Source organism: Syngnathoides biaculeatus, chromosome 11, assembly GCF_019802595.1.
Source record: "Syngnathoides biaculeatus isolate LvHL_M chromosome 11, ASM1980259v1, whole genome shotgun sequence".
Lineage (NCBI taxonomy): Eukaryota > Metazoa > Chordata > Actinopteri > Syngnathiformes > Syngnathidae > Syngnathoides > Syngnathoides biaculeatus.
The window spans coordinates 10,318,794-10,334,054 of record NC_084650.1 but is presented as its reverse complement, the minus strand read 5'-3'; the positions used below and the strand labels follow the sequence as shown (position 1 = coordinate 10,334,054).

At 45.0% G+C, this 15,261-nt stretch overlaps 1 protein-coding gene across 3 annotated transcripts in view; it reads right to left on the bottom strand.

Annotated features, from left to right (window-relative positions):
• The window catches only part of spock1 (SPARC (osteonectin), cwcv and kazal like domains proteoglycan 1), a 120,297-nt gene extending 112,849 nt beyond the window's left edge, over positions 1-7,448 (bottom strand). For all 3 annotated transcript variants that reach the window (XM_061835067.1, XM_061835069.1, XM_061835063.1), the window contains exon 1: positions 7,102-7,448. The gene's annotated coding sequence lies outside the window, so the exon portion shown is untranslated. The remainder of the gene's footprint in view (positions 1-7,101) is intronic.
• Positions 7,449-15,261: the final 7,813 nt, after the last annotated feature.

Here is a 15,261-nt window from a genome sequence, read left to right as displayed (position 1 = left end):
TCTCAGGGGGCGGCCGCAGAAGAAAAGGTGTCACCGCACTTTTGTTAAGAACACGCCAGCGACTGACGACGGCATTATCCTAAATTAAAACACTAGACGTGAGGGGAAAAAAAAAGTGAACATTCTTCCGGCGGTTTTTTCTCCATTATGCGGTCACAAAGAACAAATAGTGAGAGACGAATCGGATCGTAGCGACGCTGAGAAGAACGAGTGGATGCGGGATGGCACGAACGGGAGAAATGAGAGCGACGGCTCAAGATCGAGCGCGATGGAGGCTCCGTCGTTAAACCGGAGGGACGGTGATTGGATCAAAATGGACGGGGCGTCCGTTGAAAAGAAAAAATACACAAAGGCAGAGAAATGATGAAATGGCAAAATGGAGGAAGGGCCCCGATTCCTTCAAGGTTTGGTTTTTTTTTTTTTTTTTTGCAAAAGGCCAAAAGAGCCATGGGATCAACCGCCCCCCCCCCCCCCCCCATTCGCCGCGGGGGCTCAAAAATGTCAACAGGAAGACGATCTTAATTTCACCTGCGTTTTGAGTCTTGAGGTGCACAACCGCCTCCGGTTTTGTGGAGTTGAGGTACAATTTTTTTTTGTGAATGAAGGAAATACATTTTGTAAAAAAGTCTGATCTTTTGGAACCTTCTTGTCTCACAACCATGCTGAATTCACAATTTTTCTATAGTTTATTTATGTACCGGCCCAGACAAGGACGTAGACTTGCCAGTACAAGCGGAATAATACTTTCTGCCTTCATAATGACATAATTCCATCAAATTGACGACCGCGTCAGCTTTTTAGGAGCACCGAACTGATGACGTGCCAAACACTGAATATTTGTTGACAAAACTCCAAGCATACAATATATATATATATATTTGGAAATGCTTAAAATAAATGCATATGGCTATGATATTCATGTGTGTCTTTTCCACAAGATGAATGTACGATATCATGTGATGGGGGTTATTTTTTACAACTAAGTTCATCTGTATGGATTTGAGTGGTGTTGAGGAAGAAGGAAAAGTTTTGTGGCGATAAATATGATTAAAAAAAATGTCACTTTGAGAAATTGGGTACGAATCGGCAGTGTGCAGTTAAAAAAAATGAAAAATTAAAAAGAGTTCTGAGTGTGGGTCAACGTGGTGGGGAAAAGCACTCAAAGGGTATGCGAAAAAAAAAAATTGGATGAGGTCAAAATTCATTTTTTTGGTGGCTTAACCCAAAAATGTCCAGAATGTCACCACCGATATGCAACGTTTTATCTTTCCACAATAGTTGAAATCGTCGCGATTTTGACGAGCAAAGTTCGTCTCAAAGATGTTCTCCATGCACAATGTGACCCCGCTTTACTTCTATCATGCTATCGTTACGCACTAATCAGCAATTTCAATGACTTGAAAGTGGCTATAGAAAGATCTTGTGGCGGATTTTTCGTCGACCTTGTCAGAGTCTTCGTTGTTTCTCAAAAGATAAACTCAAAGGAGATCGGACGGCTCGGATTTGAAAGTCAAAGCAAAGCGACGCAATCAAAGAGACGCCAAGACTAACGACTTGGACAAGGCAACGTATACGAAACCCGAGCACTTGAGCAATATGGCACAAAGCCTTCCGCATCATGCTGTATATAAAATGAAATGCAAAGAGATTCATCTGAAATACAGACAGACAAGGGTTGCCTTATAAATCATAAAAACTAAGAAAGTTCAACGAAGCTCATTAGATGTGATCCCGCTTGTCAATCAGCACTTTGAATAATTCAAGATCACAACTTTTTTTTTTTTTTTTTTTTTCCTGTCTTAACTGGATGAGATTTGACAACGTAATGCATCAAATTCATTTTTTGTCGCAGGCCACACTGTCGTCACGTGACCGTTACCGGAAAAATCTTCAGTCGCCTCATCATTTTTACCCATGAAATTTATGAAATAGTTTTGGGATCAGAAATCAAGAGTAGTGCTCTATTCAACTATTGTTTAGTAACACAAAAATGCACGCAATATCTCAATGTTATCATTTATGATATGACAATTTGAAATTTTGGAAGTTGATTTACGATTTGCCTTCACGGGCCGCATGAAATCATGCGGCGCGCCGGATCCGGCCCCCGGGTCTCGAGTTTGATGTCGCCGAGTCAGCTCATCAGCTCGACGCTCTCGTTTGTCCAAACCTGGCAAATTTACACTTGTGGCGCATAAATTGCATTGCCGTTTTTACACCATCATCATCATCTCGGCCATCGTGGCTTCACACTGGACAGATTTCAACCCCCAACCTCGGAACTGTCAGGAAGCTGCGTTAACTAGATGCATCCATCCAGATGGCGCTATTCGCACTGATTCCGAGACCGGTATCGATACCGGTGCCAATACTGTACAGCCGTATAAGAGTTGTACTGGTTGAAATGCAGCGCTATGTCACATGGCCGCGGGGGGGGGGGGGGGCGATCGGCGCCCACTGCGGTGTCAGGAACACCTCCAAACCAAGAAAGACACTTTCGGTTCATTTCTCTGCTCCTCTTTTGTTCATTCGTCTCCAGGTTATCTTGCTCAGGGCGAGAGGGAAGCCAGAGTCCTCTTTCAATTTGGGAGGTTTACAACCTGGAATGATGGTCGCCAGTCACCGAAAACAAGTACGATGGTCTTGGTCTAAAAGGTGGAAAGACCACCCTGAACGGAGGAGCCGGCTCACAATGACGGAGTTTCCACCTAAGCGCCCTTCATTTGGTTTTGCGCTTTGCCTCGCTTCCGACCGAGCTTGAACGTAAAAATTCGAGATTCTCCACGCCAAGCCGGGCTGGTCTGTCCAAAGTCAGCCTCGGATGGCGGCGTGGCCTAGCGAGGGACGTGGACGGCCATTTTCCGTAATCTGCTTCGTGCTCCTTGCCAGGGTTCAGTTTTGCTTTGGTGTTCGGGTTCCTGCGTCGTTCAATAAAGAGCTCAAAGTGAGTGTGACCGTCTTTTTTGTTTTGGTCACTTCACTCGAACGTATCTGAAGCTCACTCAGAACTCAAATTTTGGCTTGCAACACAAAGCATAAAATCCGGTCAGCGACGGCGAAGAAATCGAGAAGTGGGGCAAAAGCAAGTCGAGGCCCAAGTTGTCCCGTTTTTCCACTGGAACTCCGATTTAGTGGTTCGAAATGTTTTCAATTGCCGCCTTTCCAACAAGTAGGAATGTTGAAGTGCCGGAAAGTGTTTGGAGTCACGTAGCTCATCTTTTGATTTTCCCGTCCGGCCTTTCTGAAGTCACATAAACATGCGGCGTGTCGCCCGCGGCACATGTTATCCATCACCTTGCCGTGTCGAGTTGAAGGTCGCCTAGTTAAGCGCGTGGGTGGGATCATCACTGTCACTCGCCTTTCCATTGGACAGCCGGCCGGCGGCGTGATTGATGGGCGGCGGTGGTCCCGCTTGCATCCTGTCATGTTGATGAATGGCTTTTCTTTGGACAAGGACACACATAAGACACATTTCCCGGAGAAATATGACGTACGGTCACTTCTTTCTGAAATAGTTTACAGAATAGACGCTATTGTTTTTTTCACAACTTATTTGAAATCTTGTTGGCGTCACGCTATGCGCGTCACTTCCCGTATGTCGGCAGTGTTAAGAGACGTTGCTACTCTGCTAGCATTTTAGCATTTTGCGTTACAAGTGCACCCCGAAATCAAGTTGGGCCAGGCAATCGCTCGCGGCCGATGGCGAACGGGACACGTGGAGACGAAAATTGTTGAGAATGAACATTTTCCATTTTGTAAATGGCAACATTGTTGCGCTCATACATTTTAACAATTGTGGACCTCAATCAATTTTTGCCGTCCTGGTTAAAATCGCAAATTTTAGTCATTTAGTGAATCTTCACAAATGTGGCAAATGTACTCTGAACCTTAGCAGAAGTACAGATAGTCTGCTAAAAGTTGAAATATTGTTTCACACATTTAGTTAAGTAGAACAGACAGACGAGGTTAGACTGGAATCCCCTCGGACCATCATGTTCGCAGATGATATTGTGATCTGCAGTGAAAGAAGGGAGCAGGCGGAGGAACAATTAGAAAGATGGAGGCACGCACTAGAAAACAGACGAATGTAGATGAACCCAAGTATAACGGAATATATGCGCGTGAATGAGAGGGCGGAGGAGGAGGAGTGAAGCTCCAGGGAGAAGAGATGGCGAGGGTGGACGACTTCAAATACTTGGGGTCAACGATCCAGAGCAAACAAAGAGGGGGGGTAAGGAAGTGAAGAAACGGCTCCAAGCGGGGTTGGAACAGCCGGCGGAAGGTGTCTGGTCTTCTATGTGACAGAAGCGTCTCCGCTCGGACGAAAGGCAAAGTTTATAAAACAGGCGCGAGGCCGGCCGTGATGGGCGGATTACAGCCGGTGGCGCTGAAGAGACGACAGGAAGCAGAACAAATGACGACGTTGAGCTTCTCGCTCGGTGTGAGCAGGATGGATAGGATTGGAAATCGGTTGGATGTTTTGGAGACAAGGTGAGAGAGAGAGAGCAGACTTCGAGGGTTTGGCGAGAGAGTGAGTACGTTGGTAGAAGGGTGCTGAGGAAAGAGTTGCCAAAGAAGAGAGCGAGAGGAAGACCCAAAAAAAAAAAAAAAAAAATCTCGATGGACGTTGTGAGGGAGGACATGAGGACAGTTTGGGTTAGAGAGGAAGATGCACGAGATGGGCTAAGATGGAAAAAGAGGACACGCTGTGGCGACCCCTAACGGGACAAGTCGAAAGGAAAAGAAGAAGAGGTTAAGTCCAAAAGAATTTTTGTGTAAATTGTACCTGAAACCCGTTTCAATAAGTTCTCTGCACACAAAATAGTTCTAATCCTCTTTGATTGAATGGCAAGAAGCCGAGAGTCACTTCTTCTTAAAGAAGAAATTAAAAAAAAAAAAAATGGACACATTTGGCATTCTGATGGGTTAATATAGTCTACCTAGCAGAGAACAGCAAACGTTTTTAAAAAAAAAAATATGTGCAAGAAAACTTTCAACTGTGGCAAAGTGACCGAAGAGGATTCCAAGTTGAAATGTGATGTTGCCACGCTTTCAACGGGATCACAAAAGAAATGATTTGTTTCCTCATTTGAATTCCTCTCGACCCGGGCAGACGGGACGGAGGGGGGGGGGGGGCGTCCGTTGTGTCGAGCTCCGTCGCCGCAAACGCTCGCGAAACCTCTTCGACTTTCACCCCCGGGTCTCATTTCCACGACAACAATATGCCACTAGACGTTTTTAAATTGGAACCGTCTCATCTAAAGCGAGGGCTGGGGGGGACTGGGGAGGAATGGGGGGGGGGGGGGTTCCTCGGTACCGCATTCAAATGCGAAGCGGGCCCCGCCTCCGTCGGCATTGTGTGTTTTCAGAGGCCATATATCGCTTTCTTCCATTTTCTAATAATTGCTCCAACAGTCGATTCCCCCCCCCCCCCCCCCCTCCCCCCCAACCTGCACCGTAGCCCTCCCCAGCCTTGTGGAAGTCGACATTTTTGTCTTTGGTCTTAGCCGTGTTGCTAGTTAGAATCTTATCGAATTATGCAGGCCGGACAGGTCCATCCAAATCTCTCGTGATCGTCGTTTCCAGGGTTGTAGTTTGACTTTGGCTACAACCGAAAAGTACTGTCGAGTATTTTGAAGTTCTCGTCGTCATCCCCTGATTTTCTTCTCATACTGATCCAACCCTCAGTGTGATCCATTTCGGAAATGACATCATGTACGTACAGTGCTGGATTCTCGGCCGCCTTTAAAATTCTCCATCTTTTACTCCTTTAATGCAGCTTTCCCTTCAAACTTTTTGTTGACACCCGATTAAAAAAAAAAAAAAACAAAAAAAAAAAACAAAGAAATAGTTTCAGCCTTCAACTGTTGACATTACGGAGCCGACAGGAAAGTGGGGAAGAATATAGATTAGATCCGCAGCCAGAGAGAGAAACAGTACTGTTGCGCCGTCATCATTGATATTGCGGTTCGGTTAAAGTTTCACACTGAGTTTTATCACAGCAGAAAAGTTGTTTTATGACACCACTTTTTATTACCAATGTATCTTATTTTCAATTTGTGTTCGACGCGTCGACGCTTCTTTTGTCTGATTTCCCTCAGCGCCACCTTTTCGCATCTTGATTTTTTGCCAGCAAGATGTTTTGATTGGAAGCCTGTGTCGAATTCTTGTGGAAGATGAATTTGTACTTTGGTCATCCATAATTATTTGGCTAAATATTTTGCGATGGAAATCGTAGGGGTAAAGAAGCCTTAAACAGCAGCTCTTCTAAATTAATGCACCTTTTGATTTGGAAATATTGTGTACTGTCATTCTGGAAATGAAAGACTGGAAAGCACACATACCGCATCGAGCGGTATGGTTGAAGCCAGTTGCCCGCCATCTTGGTACTCCCAAAATATGCGGAGGACACCGTTTACAGGTTGGATTATGGTGGGGGTTTCCCCTCAAAGTTTGCCACGTAGAATTAAAACTGGTCGCGAGAGCGTGACATTTTTTCCAGTTCTGGTAACATGAAGGATTGTTAATTCGACTTGGTAAGTTAAAAAAGATGAAGTGCAAAGAAAAGACATAGAACACCATGACAAGCAAGAAACCTTGCATATTGGCTAGGGCCCAATTTCCGTGACATTAACTTTTCCCAAAATACGCTGTGAAGCACTATCATCATAACATAGCAAAAAAACTAAGCATTTTTGGTCATAAAAACATTACATTTTAAGTCAATCGGTTAGATATATTTTTGGAAATAAGGGCTCGCAATGGGTTCATTTGTTGTTTCTGCGACGTCCTATTTCAGACAGAAAATTTAAACTCATTTCCTCGCATTTGAAAATAAAATTCAATTTGCAGAGTTCTGTATTATGAACTTCTTCAAAACTTTCACAGAAAGTATGTTTTCTTGCTTATCCACTGATGAAGTTGGGGAAAACATTGACATTGCTTTTTCGCAAAAAATCGTCAGCTCATCAAGGTGAAGCAGAGAGTCAACAGTGAACAACAACAACCGTAAACAAAACTTTGTTCAAGTGAATTTGGCTCATCAGAAAATAAAAACCCCTTTACACACAAACATTGTCAAAGTAAATCTTTCTAACTTACCTGTGGAATGTTTTCTCACAGCCACGAGACTGGCGATTAACTGTGGGAATGTGTCGCTGCACAGGTCGGCGTGGGAGTATCAAGATGGCGGATGGCGCCTTCAGTTTTGGTGGCCAATGAGCCATCCAGTCTTTCTTTTAGATGACTGGTGACACACAACATGGCTGAGGGGTGGAGGATCTGAATGCACGGAAGCCGGGAGGTAAGGCAGGAGTGGAGGAATCGCAAAAATCTCAACTGCCGAACACGCTGAAAGTAACACAGCATGACTTAAACCGGAAACTTGACGCGACTTTGAAATGAGCAACGAAGCGACAAGCGAGCCGCGACAAGGACGTCAGCGGAACAACAAGAAGTGCACGGAAAACGGGGGTTTAAATACGCGGGGACTTAACAAGAGCAGGAGAAACGCCTGAACAAGACACGAGCTGATTGGTCAACACGAGGGAGGGGGGCAAACGCCGACAGGTGGACGCCACCCACAAAATCAGCACACGGGACCTGGAACAAACCAAAACCGACAACGTGACAGAACCAAGGAGCTCAAAGGTTTCATATTTCACGTGGCCATTTCCACACTGGCACACTGCAAAGGCACTCTTAACTTAACTTACCTGAACTTAAGGACACTCACATCCCACCATTGTGTTGGAAAATAAACACTCTATTTAGACTGCACCACTGATATTATATTTAGTGATATAAATGAAGGGGGGGAGGGGGGAAGCAACGTCTGACATGATTCGTCCTTTGACTTTTGGCTCAGCGACAGCACATCAACACATTTGCCTTACAGCTCGCTGAACTCGGGATTCGGCCCACATTCCAGAAACTTGCATCCATTCATGCATTTTCCATTGCCGCCTATCCTCACGAGGGTCGCGGGGAGCGCTGGAGGCGATCCCAGCTGTCAACGGGCAGGAGGCGGGATTTACACCCTGAACTGGACCCCAGCCAATCGCAGGGCACATTGACGCAAACAGTCGCACTCACAATCACACTTTTCGGGGCAATTTAGAGTGCCCAGCCCAATTAATGTTGCGTGTTTTTGGGATGTGGGAGGAAACCGGAGTGCCCACCCGGAGAAAAACCACGCAGGCACGGGGCGAGCATGCAAACTCCACACAGGCGGGTCCGGGATTGAACCCGGGACCTCAGAACTGTGAAGCCAACACTCTACCAACTGACTCACCGTGCCGCCCAAAACCTGCATAAAAGATTCATTTCAAAACTCCACATAACCAATTCAATTGTAAATAAATCTTTGTGTATGTGTGCACCGCGATCATCTCCATTTTGAATTCAATTCAATGACAACAATTCAAGAAATTAGCACAAGTTTGCGTTCTGTCACATTTTTGACTCATTTAAGGCAAACGTTGGAAAAGAAGTTTGAGGGAAAAACAGTTTCAGGTAAACATGCTTCATACAGCTCTGTCAGGCTAAAAAAATATTTTTTATTTTTTTTTTAAATGGAGCGCTGGAGCTGCTCCAGGCCCACAAGTGAGCGAGGCGAGCGGAAGACTCGCAACAGGCGCTCGCAATTCCGTGCACGCCGTTGCGTCTTGTTGTGTTGTCTTTTGGACTGAACATTGCATTAGTAAATCATTCCAGGTTTTTTTTCATATTTTGTTCTTTGGTATGTAAGGCTCATAAAGGGGAAGGGGTGAAACTTCTACATGAAATGAATCCCTTTGGCTTTTCCATCCATCCATCCATCCATCCATCCATATTTTCCCAAAATGCAGCCGTTGCTACTGTTGTTTTGCGTTCATTTCTGCCAGCAACAGAGCGAATTTTTTTTTTTTTTTTTTGCTCGCCTCTTTTGGTTTATTTCAGTCACTCCCTTCACTGCGCTCGTAGCCGCGGATGCCAAAAGCATCACTCATTTTCATGACATCCTAAAATGTAATCCCAAATTACACTCCTCCTTTTGCTAGAATTTAACTCTAGCGGGAAGAAATGGAGATAAAACTCTGTAATTTATTTGTTGTGAGAGGGGAAACAGCAAGCTGCAATAAAACAAGGATGCGGGGGGGGGGGGGGAGGAGAGAGGAAATGTGACAGTTTTATTTCCTTGTAATTACTACGCAGGGTTTGAATGATTGCGGCCGAGTCTCGGAAATGTTTGTGAGATGAGCGCACTTAAATATTGATGGGCTTTCGGCGACGGAAAGGTCACTCGCCAGACCGGCGGAATGAGAAGCGGCGAGATGGTACCCGTGCGTGGTTCCGCGCCGACAAAATCTCGCACGCTTGTGATGGAACCAAAAAAGAAAAAGATCCAAACATCAACAGTTAAGTCCACAAGCAGAAGGATTAGCCCCGAGGGTTTATGTACATATATATATATATATATAAACACACACACACACGTCACTGCTAGCACAGATTTTGGATAATATGTGATCTTTGCTAGCACTTTAGTTCTTTATCTATCATTGAAGACTTCCAAATATTTTGTACAGTACTTGCATTTTGAGGGACTGAAAAATGTATCGGGATGATTAACATTGTGTAATTTTCATGAATGAATGTGAGCAAAGTGTGTGTGTGTGTGTGTGTGTGTGTGTTGAGTCTTTGTAACACAAAAACAAAAAATGGTGGCATTGCCACGTGGCCACTTTGACTTCCCCGATTGGAATTCAGTTCTGAAGTGTTCCTTTACAGCCCAAGTGTCATCCCTGTAAACGTTCTGAAATAGTTATTGAAATGAAAAATACACATAACATTATTCACTTCATTGTCTATAAGACAAAAGAAATATGAGCGGAGAGCGCGTCATCCATGCGCAAAGTTGCAGAAGTGTCATTCGACCACCAAGTGGTCGCCATATTGGCTGCATCCTCCGTCCCGGACATTCGCCGTTGAAAACACTACTGTAGGACACGCCCCCTCAGACATGAAAGCTCTTTTCGAAGAATCGAGTGAAGTGTCCGGGGCAATATTACCCTGTTGTTTTGAACCATCTTTAGATGATACGTGGATCACTTCTAACTAACAACAGACTCCCGACGGTATGTATGAGCCAGCCTCGTCCGCGAGGCACGGCTTCGAAGGCGGCCCGTGGGATACTGAAGCTCGGCCGAAGCCGTGATCGACGGACACGGCGCCGACGGGCACGTTGACCAATTCTGACTTACGGATGCGGATCTTTTGTTACGTTCTGAAAGGATTACGTCCTCCCCCCAAATTTTGTTTTTTTTTTTTTAGTAGCTCTATGCACACCTACCTGTCATTTGGAACCACGAAGTTCTTGCCCTTTGCACCCGTGCAATCCATTTTTCACGACGAACCGGGTCTCTTGGAAACTTATGAAGGATAAATCCATCCTTCCGAGTGTTCGGGCAATGCAACAAGCCAGCATTTTGGAACAACAAAGCCACCTTCCAGCAGGTAAAACTAGTATAAACAGACAAGACCGCTTGAGTGCGCTACTGCCCTGTACATCACTTCCTGCTTCTTGTCAAAAACAAATCCCTTGAGAGGATTTTCATGGCGGGCGTGACAAAAAGCCACACACGTCAAAATCATGTTTTGTGCTGAAAAAATGCATAGGACGGTACCAGCTGCCATTTTTTTTTTTTCATTAATAACATACTAAAAATCAAGCATTTCATGACAGTGGCACTTTAACGTATAGAAATGGATTATTGGTGGAATTCCTCTAAATCGAATAGTTTATATCAGGGAAATTACATTTTGAAATATTAGGCCTTAATGGTTCCCTCATTCGAAAAGGTTCCCGACCCCTGTTTTACACCGTCGGGCCTGTTTTTCCAATGCCAGCTGAAGACGACGCTGCGGCGCTCACTTTTACGCAAAGTTTCAGGTCACCACTTGGAGAAGCGAACCCCGCAAACGTGCTGGAATTTTGAAATGTTTTTGACTGGATGAAAATGGCAAAACTTGGTTTCTGGACTGCTTGATAACGACCAAATGTATCATGTGGATTTCTTGCGCAATTACTGACGTCCATAATTTCTCTGCCCCCGACGTAAAGCAGACGCCCGCCCTCGCCGCCAGACATGACGGACTGCGGCGATCCGCGCCCGGAGCGCCCGCCGTGAAAACGTCAGTCGTGTATCAATATTTACTTCATTTTCTATTATCGGCGGGGTGAAAAAAAAAACCCGACTAGCTCTGAAACAATGTCACATGCAAGGACGCAACGGAGGCGGTTTTCAGAAGACGCCGTTCTGATCGTCAATCCGGACCGGGCCGCCGATAGCCTCGCACCGTAAATGTCCGTTGTAATTGCATTGAGAACATAATTAATGTCAACCCGGCAAATTAAGGCGGGAACGCTTGGGGTTCCCGTTGAACTGGACTTTGGAGACTTGTGGAGACAAAAAAACGGACTTGAACGTGGCACAATGTGTCCACGACAACGCATCCCATCTTTTCCTTTTGAACAAATGACTGAATTCACGTGCGATTACTGCTTTACTCCTCCGTAATCTGCATTTGTTTCCGCTTGGCCTCAAAGGAGAGAAACGGCGTCCCCGGGAGCGGATAACGACTCGGCCGTCAACGAGGAAAATTTCAGCGTGCGGGTTTTTGTGTATTTTCCCTGCCCTGAAGATTTATGGCGCTCTGATTTCAAGGCATTATCAGAAAAAGACAGACACTTTCTTGCACTATCTCAGCCGGTCCAGACGAGTCAAACTGGCACAGACGTTTGCCGAAGGAAACGCTTCCCCAAATGAAGTCATTGTGGCTCACTAGTAATTGCTGAGCGACGCCGTGTTGACTCGGGTCTACCAATCAGCCAAGGCTTTGCGTTAGAGTCAGGTAAAAAAGAAAAAATAATAATCATCATAATTTTTTTACATTTATTTTTGAACTTGTTGGCATTTAGGCCTCAGATTTTCTCGCCAGTGAGAGCTGATGAATCACAAAACGTTACAGCCCAATTGCCAGTCAATGTTATGTGAAATTTGCACCAAAACTAATTGATGTTGGTTGCTTTGCGCATTTATTTCACGTTTGTGTACTGGAGGTAAATCCTGTAACCTAACCAGACACTTCATTGTGCATGCCAAAGAGGTAGAATGTACCGCATCTGATACTATTTTTGATAGATTGTTTGAATTTATGTATAGTTTATCCTTTGCAGGAAATTGCCGGAAATGTTCAGGAAATTCTCCCGAACGTACAGAAAGATAGAGAAAAGCCCAGTTCAGCAAAACAAGTTCAAAGTAAGAGTCAGAGGAGGTAGTGCCAAGAGCGCCCTGCGATCGGCTGGCAACCAGTTCTGGGTGTGCCCCGCCTCCTGCCCGTTCACAGCTGCTAATAAGCTCCAGCACTCCCGCGACCCGTGTGAGGATAAGTGGCTGAGAAAATGGATGGATGAATAGTATCAATAGTTGTGCTTGAGTCAGTGGTGACTCGAATCGAGATTTGAATCAAAACGTTCACACAACAAATCTTTGAATATTTGACTACTTACTTAATTGTGACAATTGCTGCAAACGCTGCCACATTGCATTTACTTTCAGAAACATTAAAAAAAAAAAAAAAAAAAAAACAGAAATTCAACATCTCGAGCCTGCGTTCACGGCCGGCGCCATTTTGACTTTCTGCCGACGTGCGAAAAATTTGCCGTTTGTACTTGCAGTCGTGGATCCCAGATGCAAATAGCTGCAGCCGTCCACCGAGGCCTGAGAAAAGATCTCGCAGTCGTGCTCCAGGCGGGGCGTGCGGCGCCTTGAGGGAAGACGTTTTGTGCGGTCACGTGACCGCTTTGTGGCATTTGATTGGTCAGCTGTAGTCAGCTGACTGACTGACGGTTAGCCACATAACGGGCTAGCATTAGCCAGAGCCAACAAAACTAGGTAGAGAGCGGAGAGTTGGCCTTGTTTCCGCGGATAGTTTGACGTTACGTAACAGGCCGGGCCCCGCCTTTTAAAGCTATTCCCATTCACAGTCGCAGATACGACAGTGCGCGTGATCATCGTAGACAAAGGTGATGGTCCCTATTTTGCGTATTTTCACCCACGTCGCTCTGGAAAGAAAACCCCCGTGATAGACGAGGGAGTGCCGTGTCATCGGAGGCCCCGTCAAAGCAAAACAAGGGCTGGCAGAAAAGTTCACTCGCATCTCATCGTTGGTCAACAAAGTGGGCCACCCGGAAACAAATTCACTGTGAGAGAGCGTCGATGGCGGTCAGCCATTGGCAAAGTCTACAGTCTTGCGCGTCCTCGTTGTGCGACCCGCTATGAACTGGTAAATCGGGCAGAAAGTTCCGGCGTCGCCTCAACAAAGGATGCAGTGAAACACGAAGAGATTTTCATTCAGGCGTGCTTCTGCGGCGGCCCCAAAGCCCTTCGGGGCCCCTGGAGAAAAAACATCAGCCTGAAGCCGAGCTGGCGTCCAGTCTGGCTGTTTTAGCTTTAATTAACACAAAAGTCAAAATTTTGGGGGGACCAACTCTGGATAAATTGTGTGTTTTTGTTTCAATAGTGTGCAAAAATGTAACTTCACTTCACTAAGCACAAACAAACAGCAGTAGAATTGTTGGCTTTTATTTGAAGTCCTTTCGAAATTCCATCCAGTCCTGACCCAGCATAAGACTCGTTGGGAAAGGCCCACTTTTCTAGATGCATAGCCAGAGGCCTCATATTAATTCACAAACGGCAAATACATTTTTTCTTAGCTTTTTCCACCCTCATTATAGCTTGTTTAAAGTTATTCTGCACTTTTGTTAATTAAAAGAAAAGTTTACAAGGCTTGGGGCTGAATCGCTACAGCTCCAACCTGGCCTACTCTACTACTAAAGCATGCATTTTAAGCAAAAAAATAAATATATTTCTTAAATGATTTCATTATAAAAGTATGTAAACTACACATCTATGCAGTATATTATCAGGAAAAGGCTTTCAAAAAGCCTATTTTTTTAAACCTGGAACGCATTGTTTCTTTTTCCATTATTTGTCATGGGAAATATCAATTCGGATTTCGAACAAATCACTTTTCGGACCGGCCACTCGAACCGATTGTGGTCGAGAACCTTCTCCTAGTATTTATCAACGCGTCGCGAGATCCATGGGATGTGTGGAACGTCGCAACAAAGTCACGGTACCCTTTTTTTAAGAACTCCGACTCGGAATTGTATGACGCAGCGTTGCACTTTTCTTCTCCCGTTGACGGTCTGAAATGCGAACTTTTCCAGGCAAAGAAGGTGAGACGGGGTCGAAGGTCCGGCTGACCTGAACCGAGGGATAAATATGGCACCGTCAGACTTGTGACATTGTTAAAGTTAAGATATGATAAGTGCCATAAACATCTTTTAGTGCTTGAAATCAATCTTTGAATGCAACACAAAACGTTGATTGTCATTTTATGAGCAGCTATTAAAATGGAAAGGCATTTTGTTGAAAATTTTCATTACTAGCAGCACCAAACCCCCAAAAAATGTGAATGAAAGATGTTTTTTCTGTATTTTTTATTCTGATGTGGACGGCACGTTGGACTAGCGGTTGGCACATCTGCTTCACACTTCTGAGCTACGGAGTTCGCATTCAGGCGACCGGATCGATTCGAATGTGGGTAGGTCCCAACCCTGCTATAAAAAATTGATGGGTGAATGTTTCCGATATTCGGCCCTGACTATATCAGATGCGCATGTTATTAAAATTAAATGAGGTCTGGAAATGCAAAAATCTCGTGCAAAAGTTTCCATTTCGGTCCACGTTGGGTTGGCAGGTCTTACGTGTCATCAAAAATGACCACATGAAGTCAATATTTACCACATGTTTTGAAGTTGGTCGAGATTTATGATAATATATTCAATTTATGTTTACAAATACTTTGTTTAAAAAGTACGCATATTTTTCACACCTGTTTTTTAGAAATAAGTAATGGTGCAAGTTGACAGGATAGCGCTGCCTTGGGCTCATTTGATTCCTTCGTGACCACACTCGCAATTCAAAACGTCCATTTTCCAAGCCGCTTATCCTCACGAGGGTCGCGGCGGGGTACACGCTGGACTGGTCGCCTGCCGATCGCAGGGTGCACAGAAACAACTAACCAGTCGCCGTCACAATCACAACTAAGGGAAATGTATTAATTTCTTCATGTTTTGGGGATGTGGGAGGAAAGCAAGACTGCCCGAAGAAAAGCCACGCAGGCACTGAGAGCGCATGCAAACTCCACATG